This window comes from Xenopus laevis, chromosome 4S (genome assembly GCF_017654675.1).
Source record: "Xenopus laevis strain J_2021 chromosome 4S, Xenopus_laevis_v10.1, whole genome shotgun sequence".
In the NCBI taxonomy this organism is placed as follows: Eukaryota; Metazoa; Chordata; class Amphibia; order Anura; family Pipidae; genus Xenopus; species Xenopus laevis.
In genome coordinates, this window is record NC_054378.1 from 47,993,626 (window position 1) to 48,008,774 (window position 15,149).

Here is a 15,149-nt window from a genome sequence, read left to right on the forward strand (position 1 = left end):
TTGTCCATGTACTATTTTTTACAAGAAAAAGTCTGAAATGTATTTCAAATACATTAACAGTAGGATGGTATAGTTACATTTTTGCTGATTGTTACAGTTCAAATTTGATGTTGTTCATTGTGGGTCTTATAACATTAAGCTAATGTCCAAGCTTCGTCCACGCTGCTACTGCCAAGTTATAAATCTCGCTCTCTTATCGTTTTTGACCTGTAGTTCATTTAAACAGCTGTTGACATCTATAGACAGAACTTCTGTTCTCTGATCTTTCTTAGTGGACACTTGTTTTATACAGAACTGTCAACTCCCCCCGATTTTATTGGAAGTTAGCAGATTTTCCACTCTGTTCCCCAATATCCGGTCACATTGATGCACGATTTAACGATTTGTGGCAAAAATTCGGTATGAGCATGCGCAGAACAATTTATTGATATCAGTGGAGCAAAGTGCGTATGCACAGCGTATGACGTCACAAACCTGGAAAATTTTCAGCACAGAGCACCGCATGATCCTCCATCTGTTATGCTGAATAAGTTCACAGCTCTGGTTATAATATAATAATAATTTTAGTAAAGTCGAATAGTCACAGAGATTTCAATCTGTACCAATGTAAAATACTAGCACAGGTGTCACGATCGGCACCCTAAATCCAGAACCGATGCTAAGCTCCCTGGACTCGGCTCTTTCTTCAGCCTAAAACAGCCGCCTTTCACCTCGGGAGGAGCCCTCGGCTAATCAGATGCCGCAAGGTCTTAATAAGAGAGGTGCCAAGCGAAAGGTTCTGGACAAGCAAAGGGGCACAAAAGTACAAGGCATAGGCACAAAGCATAGTCCGATCAGGCCGGATCGGGCAGGCAGAGTACAAGAGGAGTCAGACAGGCAAGGGTCAAACTGGGAAATCAATCAGAAGGGATATGGATACAGAAGTGTCGGTTACCAGGCAGGGTCAGGATTACAGAAGTCAGGATCGTCAGTAGCAGGCAGGGGTCACAACAGGTAATCAGATAACAGGAAAACAGACAGCGCACCCAGGAACATGCAAGAAGAAACCTATAACGGGCAATGATCTACAGCCCAAATGCGCTGAACCTAAGTAATATATTATGTACACTGTAGGCTGATCTGAAAAGCAAGCAGATTAATTATAATTGACCCATAAAAATATATCTTGTGGGCCTCCATTTGTCAGGTGTATGTATTGTAGGATGCAACCATGCTCTGTACCATCTGTCCATCTCCAGTTATAGTTAGTGCCCCTGTACCTACAGGAGCATACCTACAACCTGGTAAAAACAAGCATGTGAAGATCATGTACAGTTGTGTTCAGAATAATAGCAGTCCAACATCTCTAATCTGAGCAGTCACTGGTTTTGGTAGAAACTATTTTTCTGCATGGCAAATCATTTACTAGTAGGTGTAGTAGAATAATAGAAAACGAACAGACCCAACAGTCATTACATGCATGCTGCTGATTCTGTGTAATTGAATCATTACCTTAGGCTTGTTCCAAATAATAATAGCTTGTACCAAATAATATGTGTGGAGTTCAATTAGTGAGGTCATTCATTCTGTGAAAAAACAGGTCAATTACGAACCTTATTCAAGGAAGGAAGGCAGCAAATGTTGTGCATTCTGGTTATAGAGCATTGGCGCAAGCATTGGGGATGTTTTTCATACTATGTTATTGGGCCTATTTAACGTGTACCGGGGATCATGGATCAGTTTCAACACATCAAAATACTTAAAGAAGTCATATTGCCTTATGCCGAAGAGGAAATGCCATTGAAATTAATGTTTCAATAAGACAACAACCCCAAACACGAGTAAATGAGCTTCATCTTGATTTCAGACCAACAAGATTGACTTTAGGGAGTTGCCAGCCCAATCTCTGGACCTTAATTCAACAGAAAACTTGTGGGGTGACATCAAAAATGCTGTTTCTGAGGCAAAACCAAGAAATGGAAATGCAGTAGAATTGTGCAATGTAACAGGGCCAGAAGTTGGTCAACTCCATGCAACACAGATGTGCAGCAGTTCTCAGAAACAGTGGCTATACAACTAAATATTAGTTCAGTGATTCAAATTAAAAGAAAATTGAGACATTTTACAATTTATACAGTGAATCTTTGCGTTTGTAAAGAGGAATGCTGACACTACTATTAACTACCAATATTCCCTTTTCTTTACTTTATGTAAAGAAAGATGTCTTATGTAGAACGTGAGCAAACCCCGCTTTTCTGAATATACCCATTGTGATTTCTTCAGAAAATTACTCAACCACAGGTATTCCTTAAGATCTGTTTTAACTAACGTGGTTGAGAAAGCATAGGCAGTAACACAGCCCAGAAAAGAAAAAAAATCTGTGCAATATATGTGTTTGTAACATATTTTGTTATTCAGGAGTCAATAATTTGATCCACAGTTTGCTCTTCTGACATGTACTGACATCCATTTTGATACTGAAGACATGTCAAATAATAAACTGCCTGAATAACTAATGTAGTTTATATGTGGATGTTTTTCCTACTAAAAGAATGTTTTCTTTACTAGTCTCAGTCTATGATTACAGATATTACTTACATCATTTATGAGATATCCTTTACAAGCCTCCACAAATAAACAGAGACTTGGGAATCATTTATAAATGTCTACACTTTGCAAGGGAATATTTCATGGCTGTCTTTAAGCAGTAGATGTCTAAATATACATTCATCTGTTGTTAGTCGGTGCTTATTTCCATTCAATAGTAGCTTTGCAACTAAAAGGTGATTTGCAGGAACTAGGATAAATGATGAGATTAAGGAAACAATTGATTTCCCCCTGGGGTCTGTTTTAAGCACTTCAATAAGTGTATATATATTGTGGCCTATGAAACTGTAACTGGGAAGGATGGGAACTATTGAGTTTCATGGGACTAGAGTTTACATATACATATGACATTTATATATAGCAAGAGTCTTAAAGGGGACTGGTCATCCAGACATAAAAAAAACTGTATAATAAAAGTAATTTTCAAATTAAACATGAAGCCCAATTTTTTTTTGTATAAACAACACATACTTGTTATAAACGTATTTAAGAAATAAACGTATTTTTTCAGCTGTCAATCATAATGCCTGCCCCTCCTCTTATGACATAGAGGCAAGGCAGGCAATTACTTTCACTTTCCATTCAGCACTTACTAAATGTCACCACTCTCCACACATTCCCCCTTATTCCTCACAATCTAACTGTGCAGCCAGTGCATTGGTATGGGCATCAGGTCCACATTCTGGCACACAAACAAGATTTTGACATGATGCAAAGCTTACCGTAATAAGTGTCCACAATAAAAAATATATATATATTTTTATAGTGTAAGGGAAGTTTATTTTGCTTGACTAATATCATAAAATTGGATTTGGAATTATTTAACTTAAGGTGACAGGTCCCAGGTGTTGGAGTTTAAAGCATTTTGTCCTACACATGGAGACCCTAGACCTATTGTTTGGAAAACCACAGGTCTAAAGAATTACAGATAATAGGTCCTATACCTCTACCACAGTTAGCTCTTTGTGAAAGATAATCTTCACAACTGAGATGAATAGCATTAATCACATTTCAGGACTAAAAAGTAAAGTTATAAATGTGCCATTTATTTTAGTCAAAGGATCAGTGAGAAATAATATATTTCCCACATCATTTTTTCTATATTGTCATATATTCATCTCTAAAGAAACATAAATGGAAAGTAAACACTACTCATAAGTAACATTTTTATTACTTTTAGTAAAAAATAATGTGTTGAATTAGCTTAAAATTATAGCCTCATTTTTTTAAGTGCAGATATAACTTTGTGATGGATGTTAACATCATTAAGCATATATACAAGTTTCAAGAGAGCCATTAAGCAGCATTTTATATCATCATTAAAGTAATTATGGAAAGAAGGAAATATTTCAATAAAGTGTTTATAAGTGAGACTAATTAGAGTTTTCCGTAATGTACAAAGCCCAAGCCTTTATTTTGAACATGCAGTTATTGAACCCCTGTGGTGTCTTTAAACGTTCTGTATTAAATGCTCTAACCTCCTTTCAAATGAAAAGAAACAATTCCACTGCAAGGTTTATTGCTTACTTGGCATGATATTTCTCTGTTTCAATCATTTAACTTTGCTGCAATTAAGAGTAGGGGATTTTGTTTTTATCCTCCCACTGAGGTACACAAAAATTATTTATGAATACTTTTTGTTGCTGTCCAATGCAGTCTTCTTTGGGAGTGCAATTCGACTTTGCACAACTGTTCTCGGCACTAATCCTGAATAGATAGAGAACATGGAAAGCTATTTGTTTGGTCCAAGAGAGTTCTTTTCTACTAGTTGGCTGCAGATAAGAAACTGGTATCTTTTTATCTTTAAAAAAAGAAAAGAAATTATGCTCCAATTTCCAAGAAGTTTTCCCTGCTGATAAAATATGTAGAGAAATACATTAAAAATTGTTCCTAAACCTTTGCTATATCTTCCCGATATTAAACAATTATGTTTTAAAAAAATTACTCAAGTTTTTGTCAGTGGTGAATTGTCCATTACATTCCACCTACCTATCTTCCTTGTGTATTATTTCTTAATACCTATTTATAATAATATAGTGTTGAACCAATGATTTTGTTATCTCCATTAAGTTTACCAAACCAAACCCACTTGTTTCGGACTATGGTAAAGCGTCGGGCTGGTGGCAATGTGATCCTTTTATTGTAAGGGTTACAGCGTGGAACCGCTGTGATAGTGGATAGCCATTCCATTGGGAGAGGATATGGCGGAAGCCCAGGGGTGTACCCATAGATGGTAAGGGAGGCAGACATGGTGAAAATAAAGCAGGTTTACTTGAAGCTTGCAAATAACACAGGAACAGTTCAAAATAAGGTAATTACCAGGAAGGTGAGGATAAGGAAACAATGCTGGAACAAGGCAACACAGGAGCTTGGAATCCAGGAGCTTGGGATACAGGTAAGGAATCACTGGAACAAGATACAGCGACCAGATACAGGATACGATTACAATTAATGACTCAGCCCTGAGCAAAGCTCAGGGCGGGGTTAATAAAGGGACGGTAATTGGGAATGGGAAACACATGAGGGTAAACGAGGTGGGTGGAGAATGGGGAGGAACACACTAGAAACTGACAGGTACATGAAAAACAAGACACACAAGGGTAAGGATCAGCCTCAAAGAGCCCCCAGTGGCTCAAAAGAACACACAATGTCCAGAATCTGGGAAATAAAGGTTCGAGTCCCGGGCTGATCCTTACAGTACCCCCTCCTTAAGGGTCGACCTCCGGGCGACCCAACGAAAGACCCCCATCCTTTTTAGTCCAATGACTGGAGATGGGGACAAAAGTTTGCCAGGGTCAAAGGCTGGAGAGCCGCCAGGGTCAAAGGCTGGAGAGCCGCCAGGATCGGAAGCCAGATCAGAGAAGTCGCCAGAGTCAGGAGCCAGATCAGAGAAGTCGCCAGGGTCAGGAGCCAGATCAGATGGATGGCCAGAGTCAGCCTGCATAGCAGAAGAACCAGCCAAGGCACCCATTACAGGCGGCGGACCAGCAGAGGCACCCATTACAGGTGGCGGACCAGCAGAGGCACCCATTACAGGTGGCGGACCAGCAGAGGCACCCATTACAGGTGGCGGACCAGCAGAGGCAACCATTACAGGTGGCGGACCAGCAGAGGCACCCATTACAGGTGGCGGATTGCCCAGGACAACAGGAAGACCACCACGAATAGCAACAAGACTGGTAGACTCTGGAGCACCAGAACTATCAGATCCTGCAGCAGGAATGGCAGGTCTAGAAGTAGATTTGTCCGTGGGCCCAGAGGCCATGGTACACAGGTCCTCACAGGCTGAACCCAGCAAGGCTGTTGACACAGAGGCTGGAAGCGGCAAGGCTGCTGGCACAGAGGCTGGAAGCGGCAAGGCTGCTGGCAAGGCTGCTGGCACAGGAGCTGCAGACGGGACCACTGGCACAGGAGCTGCAGGCGGGACCACTGGCACAGGAGCTGCAGGCGGGACCACTGGCACAGGAGCTGCAGGCGGGACCACTGGCACAGGAGCTGCAGGCGGGACCGCTGGCACAGGAGCTGCAGACGAGACCGCTGGCACAGGAGCTGCAGACAGGACCGCTGGCACAGGAGTTGCAGACTGGACTGTAGGAACTGGAGCTGAAAACTTATGGGAGACATGGAAATTGACAGAGACAGCTTTCGGGGAGCCGGCACAGGAACAGGCAGCTTTCGGGGAGCCGGCACAGGAGGCAGCTGCTGGGGGTCTGGCATTGGAACATGAGGCAGCTGCTGGTGGACCGGCACTGGAGCAAGAGACTGCTTTCGGGGAGCCGGCACTGGAGCAGGAGGCTGCTTTCGGGGAGCCGGCACTGGAGCAGGAGGCAGCTGCTGGAGGACCAACACTGGAACAGGAGGCAGCTGCTGGAGGACCGGCACTGGAACAAGAGGCAGCTTTCGGGGAGCCAGCACTGGAACAAGAGGCAGCTGCTGGGGGACCGGCACTGGAACAAGAGGCAGCTGCTGGAGAACCGACACTGGAGGCAGCTGCTGAGAAGTCGGCACAGGAACAGGCAGCTTTCGGGGAGCCGGCACAGGAGGCAGCTGCTGGGGGTCTGGCATTGGAACAAGAGGCAGCTGCTGGGGGACCGGCACTGGAACAAGAGGCAGCTGCTGGAGAACCGACACTGGAGGCAGCTGCTGAGAAGTCGGCACAGGAGATAAGACAGGCTGGGAAGCCGGTACAGCAGACAGGACAGGCTGGGAAGCCGGCACAGCAGACAGGCTGGGAAGCTGGCACAGCAGACAGGACAGGCTGGGAAGCCGGCACAGCAGACAGGACAGGCTGGGAAGCCGGCACAGCAGACAGGACAGGCTGGGAAGCCGGCACAGCAGACAGCCAGTTGGGAGCCAGTCGTCGGGAAGGTCCAGCTGGACACTTGGGTAGCCGATGCTGCTGCGAAGCCTCCTCTCTTGGGGGTACTAGGCACGGCAGAAGCCCCACTTCTGGGGGCGCAGGACAAGGCAGAAGCTGGGCCAGCACTGGAGGTAGCTGTTGCAGAGGGGTAGCAGGACCGGGAACAGAAGCAGACCGCTGTGGGGTAGAGGGCCCAGGAATAGACTGCGGAGGGATGGCTGGTGCTGGAACAGGAGCAGACTGCAGAGGCATAGCTGGCCCTGGAACTGGAGCAGACTGCAGAAGCATAGCTGGCCCTGGAACATCACAGAAATGACAGAAATGGGAGCTGACTTTTGCCTCATTCTCCCCACCCCAAGCGAGTTGTAGTTCCACATCGAGACAAGAAAGCATGGAGGGCTTTCCCAAGGGCTTCTTGTTTGGCTGAGTCATTCTGTAAGGGTTACAGCGTGGAACCGCTGTGATAGTGGATAGCCATTCCATTGGGAGAGGATATGGCGGAAGCCCAGGGGTGTACCAATAGATGGTAAGGGAGGCAGACATGGTGAAAATAAAGCAGGTTTACTTGGAGCTTGCAAATAACACAGGAACAGTTCAAAATAAGGTAATTACCAGGAAGGTGAGGATAAGGAAACAATGCTGGAACAAGGCAACACAGGAGCTTGGAATCCAGGAGCTTGGGATACAGGTAAGGAATCACTGGAACAAGATACAGCGACCAGATACAGGATACGATTACAATTAATGACTCAGCCCTGAGCAAAGCTCAGGGCGGGGTTAATGAAGGGACGGTAATTGGGAATGGGAAACACATGAGGGTAAACGAGGTGGGTGGAGAATGGGGAGGAACACACTAGAAACTGACAGGTACATGAAACACAAGACACACAAGGGTAAGGATCAGCCTCAAAGAGCCCCCAGTGGCTCAAAAGAACACACAATGTCCAGAATCTGCGAAATAAAGGTTCGAGTCCCGGGCTGATCCTTACATTTATAGGCTGGAGGACAGTTTACTTTAGTACTCCAGTCTATCAAAAGATTGTCCCCACCTCACTGTGAATGCAGGAAGCCTCTCTCCAGACAGCCTGCACACTTCTGTATGGGGTAAGTGCAGATTGGCTGTGGGAGACTTAGGTTTGCTCTTCAACAAAACCAACAGCATAGTGCTGCATTATTAATAATAGTGATATGTTCTTTAAAGTTACAGGAACATATCTGGACGGCTTTAACAATTATGTATTAATATGTAGCGATTGGTCTCTTTTTTTTTTATTTAATTAACCCCCCATATCATCATTATTTTCTGTCTAGGATTCTCCTAATCCTGATCACAGGATTATTCCCCTTTTTAACACTGAATCCCAATATACGGACCGTGTTCTGACAGGATGCTAAAAATCCTATAACCCCAATTTCTAATATTCCATTGGTAATTCCAAATTGATTGTGGATTTTTAAAAATGGGCATAGTTTGCTATATTTATCCCCTTCTTCCTTGTCCCCCCACTTTTTTTAAACTGAAAAATCAGACTTTTTCAAGCCTGATTTTTTAATTGAAGTGGTCTGCTCAGTCTACGGTATATGTAGTAAGAAGTGATAAGAAATGGCAGTTTTCAAAGGAATTGATAATGTGTCACTGCATGCTTTTGTTTTTTTGCATATCTACTAATAAAATATTAGTAGATATTAATATTTTGCCATTATTTGCATTTAAAATCTTTAAATGATGATGATGAAGACCTCTGTAATTTATATAAAGTAAAACTGTAAAACTGTAATAAGAAGCAAAAGTACCTTAAAACATTGCCCTGCTTTGGCATGTGTAGAAGAGATGGGTGAGCTATGCACAGAGAGAATGCTAAAATAGGAGTTTTTGCCATCTCTGTTATCTTTTGAATGGAGCCCAAATATGAAAAATGTCATTGACAGGGCTTTAAAGGAACAGTAATGCCAAAAAATGAAAGTGTTTGAAAGGAATGGCAATATGATGTCCTGTTGCCCTCCACTTTTAAAATGGGTGTGCTTTGTATAGAAACAAAACTATAGTTTATATAAACAAGCTGCTGTGTAGCCATGGGGGCAGCCATTAAAGCAAAGGATACACAGTAGATAACGGATAAATTCTGAAGAATCCCATTGTATGCTACAGAGCTTATCTGCTGTGTATCCTGTGCCTTTTCTCGGTTTTCAGCTTTCAATGGCTGCCTCCATGGCTACACAGTAGCTTGTTTATATAACCAGAGTAGAGTTTCTGAAGCAAACACACCAATTGTAACAGTGCAGTGGTGTTACTGTTCCTTTAATAATCACAGATTGCTTTTAATATTCTTAATCCACCTCCGTTTATGTCCTTTTAATGAATGTTTGCTGTATTTTACAGTGATCAGGTTACACTTCTCTGTAGGCAAGCAGGCACATAACTGTGCTCTTTCTAAACAGCAGAGGGTAGTAGATAGTAGTTAAATCCATATTTACTGTTAGACTGAACACTGTTTACTATAACAATACCAGCACACACAGGTACCACAGCTGTATACAAAATTAATAACATTTTAAGCAGTGCAAGGATCCTCACTAAACTTTTATTTTTGCTGTTGAAACACACTTTCTTCTAGTCCATGTTTCCTGATTAAAAGGAAATATTGTTTAGTTACAGCTCAAAAATCTTGAAATGACAAATCTTAAAATAAATAAATAAAACTTCATTCCACTCATACCATTAATGCTGGCAACCTGAGTTAGGTAAACTGGTTGAATCATACAGCATGATATTGTAAATCATATTAATAATAGGTCATATAAAAGATCATTAAAAAAAATATGAAGGACATACTTGAGAGACTTGGCAGTGCCAACTAATGGATTTTAGCTTGTTACCATATTAACTGATGCAGGCTGTCTGAAGTTGTTGGGAGCAGACAGTGACAGATTATACTTACACAAGTTTGATATCCTAAATAAGAAGGGAGGTTTACTGAAGGAAACACTAATACTTAGTTTTCCGATGTGTCAACTGGGTGCTGCACTACTTAAAAGGAGTAAAAATAGACCATCATTGATTGTATCATTTGTCTTCTCCTTTAATTCCTGAAACTCTCTGCTTCCGGGCCAGCTGTTGAGTCGATCAGAAAGGGCAGTTTCTCTAATTCAGCACATCTGCTTTGAATAATCAAAAGAAAGAAGCAAACAGGATTGTTAGAAGGAAAAATGAGAAAGTAAACACCGAACAGCTGGAAATCCAATTCCGTTACCTTTGTTTTGAGAAAGGGAAACACATAATTTATGATAATTTATAAACTGATTGCAGGGCTTGTTGAGATATCCCAGAGTTAATCATTGTGTTAGCCAGAAATAATTAAATAAAATAATTTGAGGTTTGGTAACCCAGTTCAGTAGGAAATTTGACTCTATATGTAAACCATATAGGATGGAGGATGCCAATTATTAGCTCCTAGTGTAGTTATAATCTAAATGCTTAAATGAAAGTAAATGATAAAAGTAAAGCAATATGAATATATATTTTAAGGATTTGCATAAAAAAAGCAGATGTAATTCTAAGCAACTTTCCCGTATACAATACAATTACAACATTTCAAAGATTGTAATGTGTGCTTGTTAAATTGTTATTGGAAGCAGTATCTGTCCCTTGCTACTGTTCCCTACACTGCTAGTTTTAACTATATGTACCATTATACAATACAACAGGACTCGCCTCCCCGTCGGCCAACATTCTAGTTCTCATAATGCTTTGCTTTTCTAATAGTCCTGTAAACAATAATAATCACAGATGTATGTGTTCAAGGTGTTGTAGGAAATAGTTTTAACTGGAGTAGAGCTAATCACTGTGCCTTGTGTCAATGATATATGTAGTCAGAGCTAGTAGGGCAGCAAATAACAAAGGATATAAAGTTACTACTTTCAGTAGCAATTACATTTGCATTTATCTTATGTATACAGGACATTTGTTTTTTTTTTCCCCTGTAATTTGGTAAAATATGAAGTTACATATTTCTTGGGTGAAGCAATTTGTGCTAGGTGTTTAGTGGCACTTTCATAAACTGAAGTAAAACTGTCCATCTTGGTGCATGACACTTAGGGGCAGATGCATCAAGGGTCGAATATCGAGGGTTAATTAACCCTCGATATTCATCTGGGAATGAAAATCCTTCGACTTCGAATATCGAAAAAATATCAAAAAAAGATAGCCAAGCCCATGGGGACCTTCCCCATAGGCTAACATTGACTTCGGTAGCTTTTAGGTGGCGAACTAGGGGGTTGAAGTTTTTTCTTAAAGAGACAGTACTTCGACTATCGAATGGTCGAATAGTCGAACGATTTTTAGTTCGAATTCTTCGATTCAAAGTCGTAGTCGAAGGTCAAAGTAGCCCAAAAAACACTTCGAAATTCGAAGTTTTTTTACTTCGAATCCTTCACTCGAAGTTAATGAATTGGCCCCTTATTGTTAGTCCTTTTTCTGTCCCAGTGTTCAGGTACTATTCCATAATCACTCCCTGTCTTTGTTTTATTATGTATTCTTTACTATATTATTTTACATTTTAAAATTACCAATTACAGGTATCTCAAGTAGATGCTATCTTTAGCAAATAATTCTTATTTTAAAAAATAATTTCCTTTTTCTTTGTAGTATTAAAGCAGTACCTTGCATTTGATGGTAACTAAGCTGCAGGAATCCATATTGGTGGCAAAACTATTCTATTGGGTTCATTAAATGTTTGTTAGCAGACATAGGCATACTACATTTAGTAGTGAAGAGTCAGTGCAAATAGGTGTGGGTGGACAGTTTCCTAAAGCTTTGAATTTGTGTGTTTTGACAATTTAAAGGGATACTGTCATGGGAAAACATTTTTTTTTCAAAATGCATCAGTTAAAAGTGCTACTCTAGCAGACTTCTGCACTGAAATCCATTTTTTAAAAGAGCAGATTTTTTATATATAATTTTGAAATCTGACATGGGACTAGACATATTGTCCATTTCCAAATGTCATGTGACTTGTGCTCTAATAAACATCAGTCACTTTTTACTGCTGCACTTCAAATTAAAGTAATATCATCCCCCACCCCCTCAATCAGCCCATAACAGCTCCCTGCTAGATACCTAGTGTTGCTACCTGGCCGGTATAAATGATGGTGGGGAAAAAGATAAATATATAGGAAGGCCAGTATTTTTTTTGCAGAAAATGTGGCAACCCTATAGATACCAGATACTGGTAGATAAGCAGTTCCATAGTGCAGCAATGGCTTTTTCTTGAAAGCACATGACCAGGCAAAATGACCTGATGTGGCTGCCTACCCACCAATATTACACTTGTTGGATTAGGAATTAAATGTTAAATGATAAATTATTTGCAATCATGACATAATCCCTTTTAAACATATTCTGACTTATATTGAGCTCTAAAATAGTTTTTTTAATTTTTTTTTCTTAAAAATGGAGCAGAAATAAGATTTTTACAAAAGTATTTTTTAAAGGAAAACTATACTTTCAGATTAAAAACGTAACAACGGTAGACGGCCTATTAACGAATTTTACCATATTGGCATATGTTAATCCATAAATATTGCCCTGTTATATTTTACCTTTAGCCACATTTTTGTGATGGTCTGTGTGCTTCCTAAAACATCACCTGCCATAAAATAATACATGGTGAACAGCAAAGAATATGTGAGTAAAACATTGCCAGTTATTGATTTCCAAGTGCCATTTCATCAACAGACTCATCTCTTTAAATTGTATTTACAATAAGGATAACTGGCTCCCAAAATGGTCAGCGGCACATATTGTGTTACTCAAGATCCTATGTGTGCAAACGTCTAAAACACTCTGAGAATGGATGAGGCTTATGGGACCCAATGTGTCTTTATTACAATGCAAAATCTGCAAACCAATTTAGTTGCACATTTATAAAAGCAAGGGAAAACCCTGTTGCATGCATATAACACACAATGTCATTTGATTTCCATTAGACATGTTAGATGTGTTTCTGTTTTACTGGGTCAGGCAGCTGTGCCTTGGGTGGTTGTTCACATATTTCCCCTGTGGCTTTCACTATAAACGAGGTTAAAAATGTTGTTTGTGATTAAACTATCAAGTTTTACCTCTTTACTTGCAATACGTGTCTTTTATCAGCTTCCAACTCACTTGATTCTGGGTTTAAACTATATTTTTCAGAGAAAACTCTGTTAAAGCATCGGGAATGCCATGACCTCTGAATAGTCTCAAATTCCCTAACTAATACACCTGAGAGCCAGCCGTGTGCTTGGAACATTGCAAACTGATTGTGGTGGAGATTACATTTCAGAGCTACTGAAAATGTGCTCTAAATGATATATAATCCTTTGGTGAGCGCGCAAGGCATGATTTGGGTGAAACTGGTGGCAAGTTAGGTCGTGAGACAGGTGCGCTAAACTCAAACCCCAGTTGTAATGCAAAACTGCTTTCAGTATTGTATTGCTTCAGGTAATTGTTGGTGGTCTATTTGTAAATTCATCTCAGACTTAAAGTGGACCTGTCACCTACACATAAAAAGCTGCATAATGAAAGTCCTTTACAAATTAAATATGAAACTACAAAAAAAAAATTCATTAAAACATCCATACCTGTTATAAAGGTGTTTAAATATCTAAACTGTCAATCAAATATTACCTGCCCCGCCTCTATGCCCGTGGCATAGAGGAGGGGCAGTCAATTACTTTCACTTTCCATTCAGCACTTCCTAGATGTCACTGCTCTCCCCACATTCCCCCTTCCCTCCTCAGGCTCTATAATTGTGTAGGGCACTGCACATGGACATTAGGTCCCCCATTCTGGTGCATACACATGATTTTGGGGTGATACACAATTTCCCTTAATAATCGTGTCCACAAAATGGCTGCTGCCTGCTTGCTGTGATTGTATAATTCCAAGACATAAGGAAACAAAATTTAAATAATAAATACAGTGTAAGTAAAATTATTTTGCTCAACTAACATGATATAAAAGAATTTGAAATTATTTCTTAGGGTGACAGGTCCCCTTTAAAGAACCATGTTTGTTTCAAATGCCTTTACCACTGGGGTAAATTAAACATCTTGAAAATCACTTCTCTCTTTAATCTGTGTTATGAATGTTTTGCTGAATTTTAATTTTTGATTATTTTTTTCTGTAACAAAAGAATCTTGTAGTTAAATGTATTTATATTGTGTTTGACTGCCCAGCCAATAGGATCCTCAATGTATAAAAATATTTTGTCAGATCATTCCTAAAAGGGCTTTTTAACCTTCAGTCCTGAACCCCTCCTTGACATTTATAAAAGTTGTTGGCTTTATTTTGGTTATTTTTGGAAATACGCTAATGTGCTCAGATTTAAGGAGTGAAAACAATGTTGAGCCTATGTTACAGAGGTAAGATGCAACAAACTTTTCCCCCAAATGCAGCTGTATGTCTGCCCATTGGAAACACATTCACTTATGATCCCAGTTATTAATTTTGCATTGCAACTGACAGACCCTATTGTGAGTTCTTAACATATTTAGACCATTGCACTATACCTCTATTGTGTACAGCTGCTGAAGGTTAGCTAAATACATGCAGACGTGAGCATGGAGAACCACCATATCAGCTCAATTCCAATGCTAGTAAAAACTGGAACCCTACCTCTTCGGCAGAGCAGCCTGCATTATATTCTGTAAGAGAGAAGGCCACACACAGGACAAGCCTGCACAGGCCACAATTTATGTTTGTAACTACTCTAAGGGGCCCATTTACTTAGCTAATTCGACCATCGAATGGGCTACTTCGAATCGAACAATTCGAACTAAAAATCATTCCACCATTCAATAGTCGAGGTACTGTCTCTTTAAGAAATAAAACTTCGACCCCCTAGTTTGCCACCTAACAGCTACCAAAGTCAATGTTAGCCTATGGGGAAGGTCCCCATAGGCTTTGCTAGCTTTTTTTGGTCGAACAAAAATCGTTCGATCGATGGATTAAAATCCTTCGTATCGTTCGATTCGAAGGATTTAAACGTTCGATTGAACGATTATTCCTTCGATCGTTCAATCGAACTATTTGTGCAAAATCCTTCGACTTAAATATTCGAAGTCGAAGGATTTTAATTCCCCAGTCGAACATCGAGGGTTAATTAACCCAACCCTTAATATGCCCCTAAATGTTCCAATTGTCACAGTTGGCAACCTAGGTCTC

At 40.4% G+C, this 15,149-nt stretch overlaps 1 protein-coding gene across 1 annotated transcript in view; it reads left to right on the forward strand.

Moving 5' to 3' along the window:
- Positions 1–15,149, forward strand: part of banp.S (BTG3 associated nuclear protein S homeolog) — a gene marked incomplete at its 5' end in the record, with an annotated part of 187,468 nt that overhangs the window by 107,540 nt on the left and 64,779 nt on the right.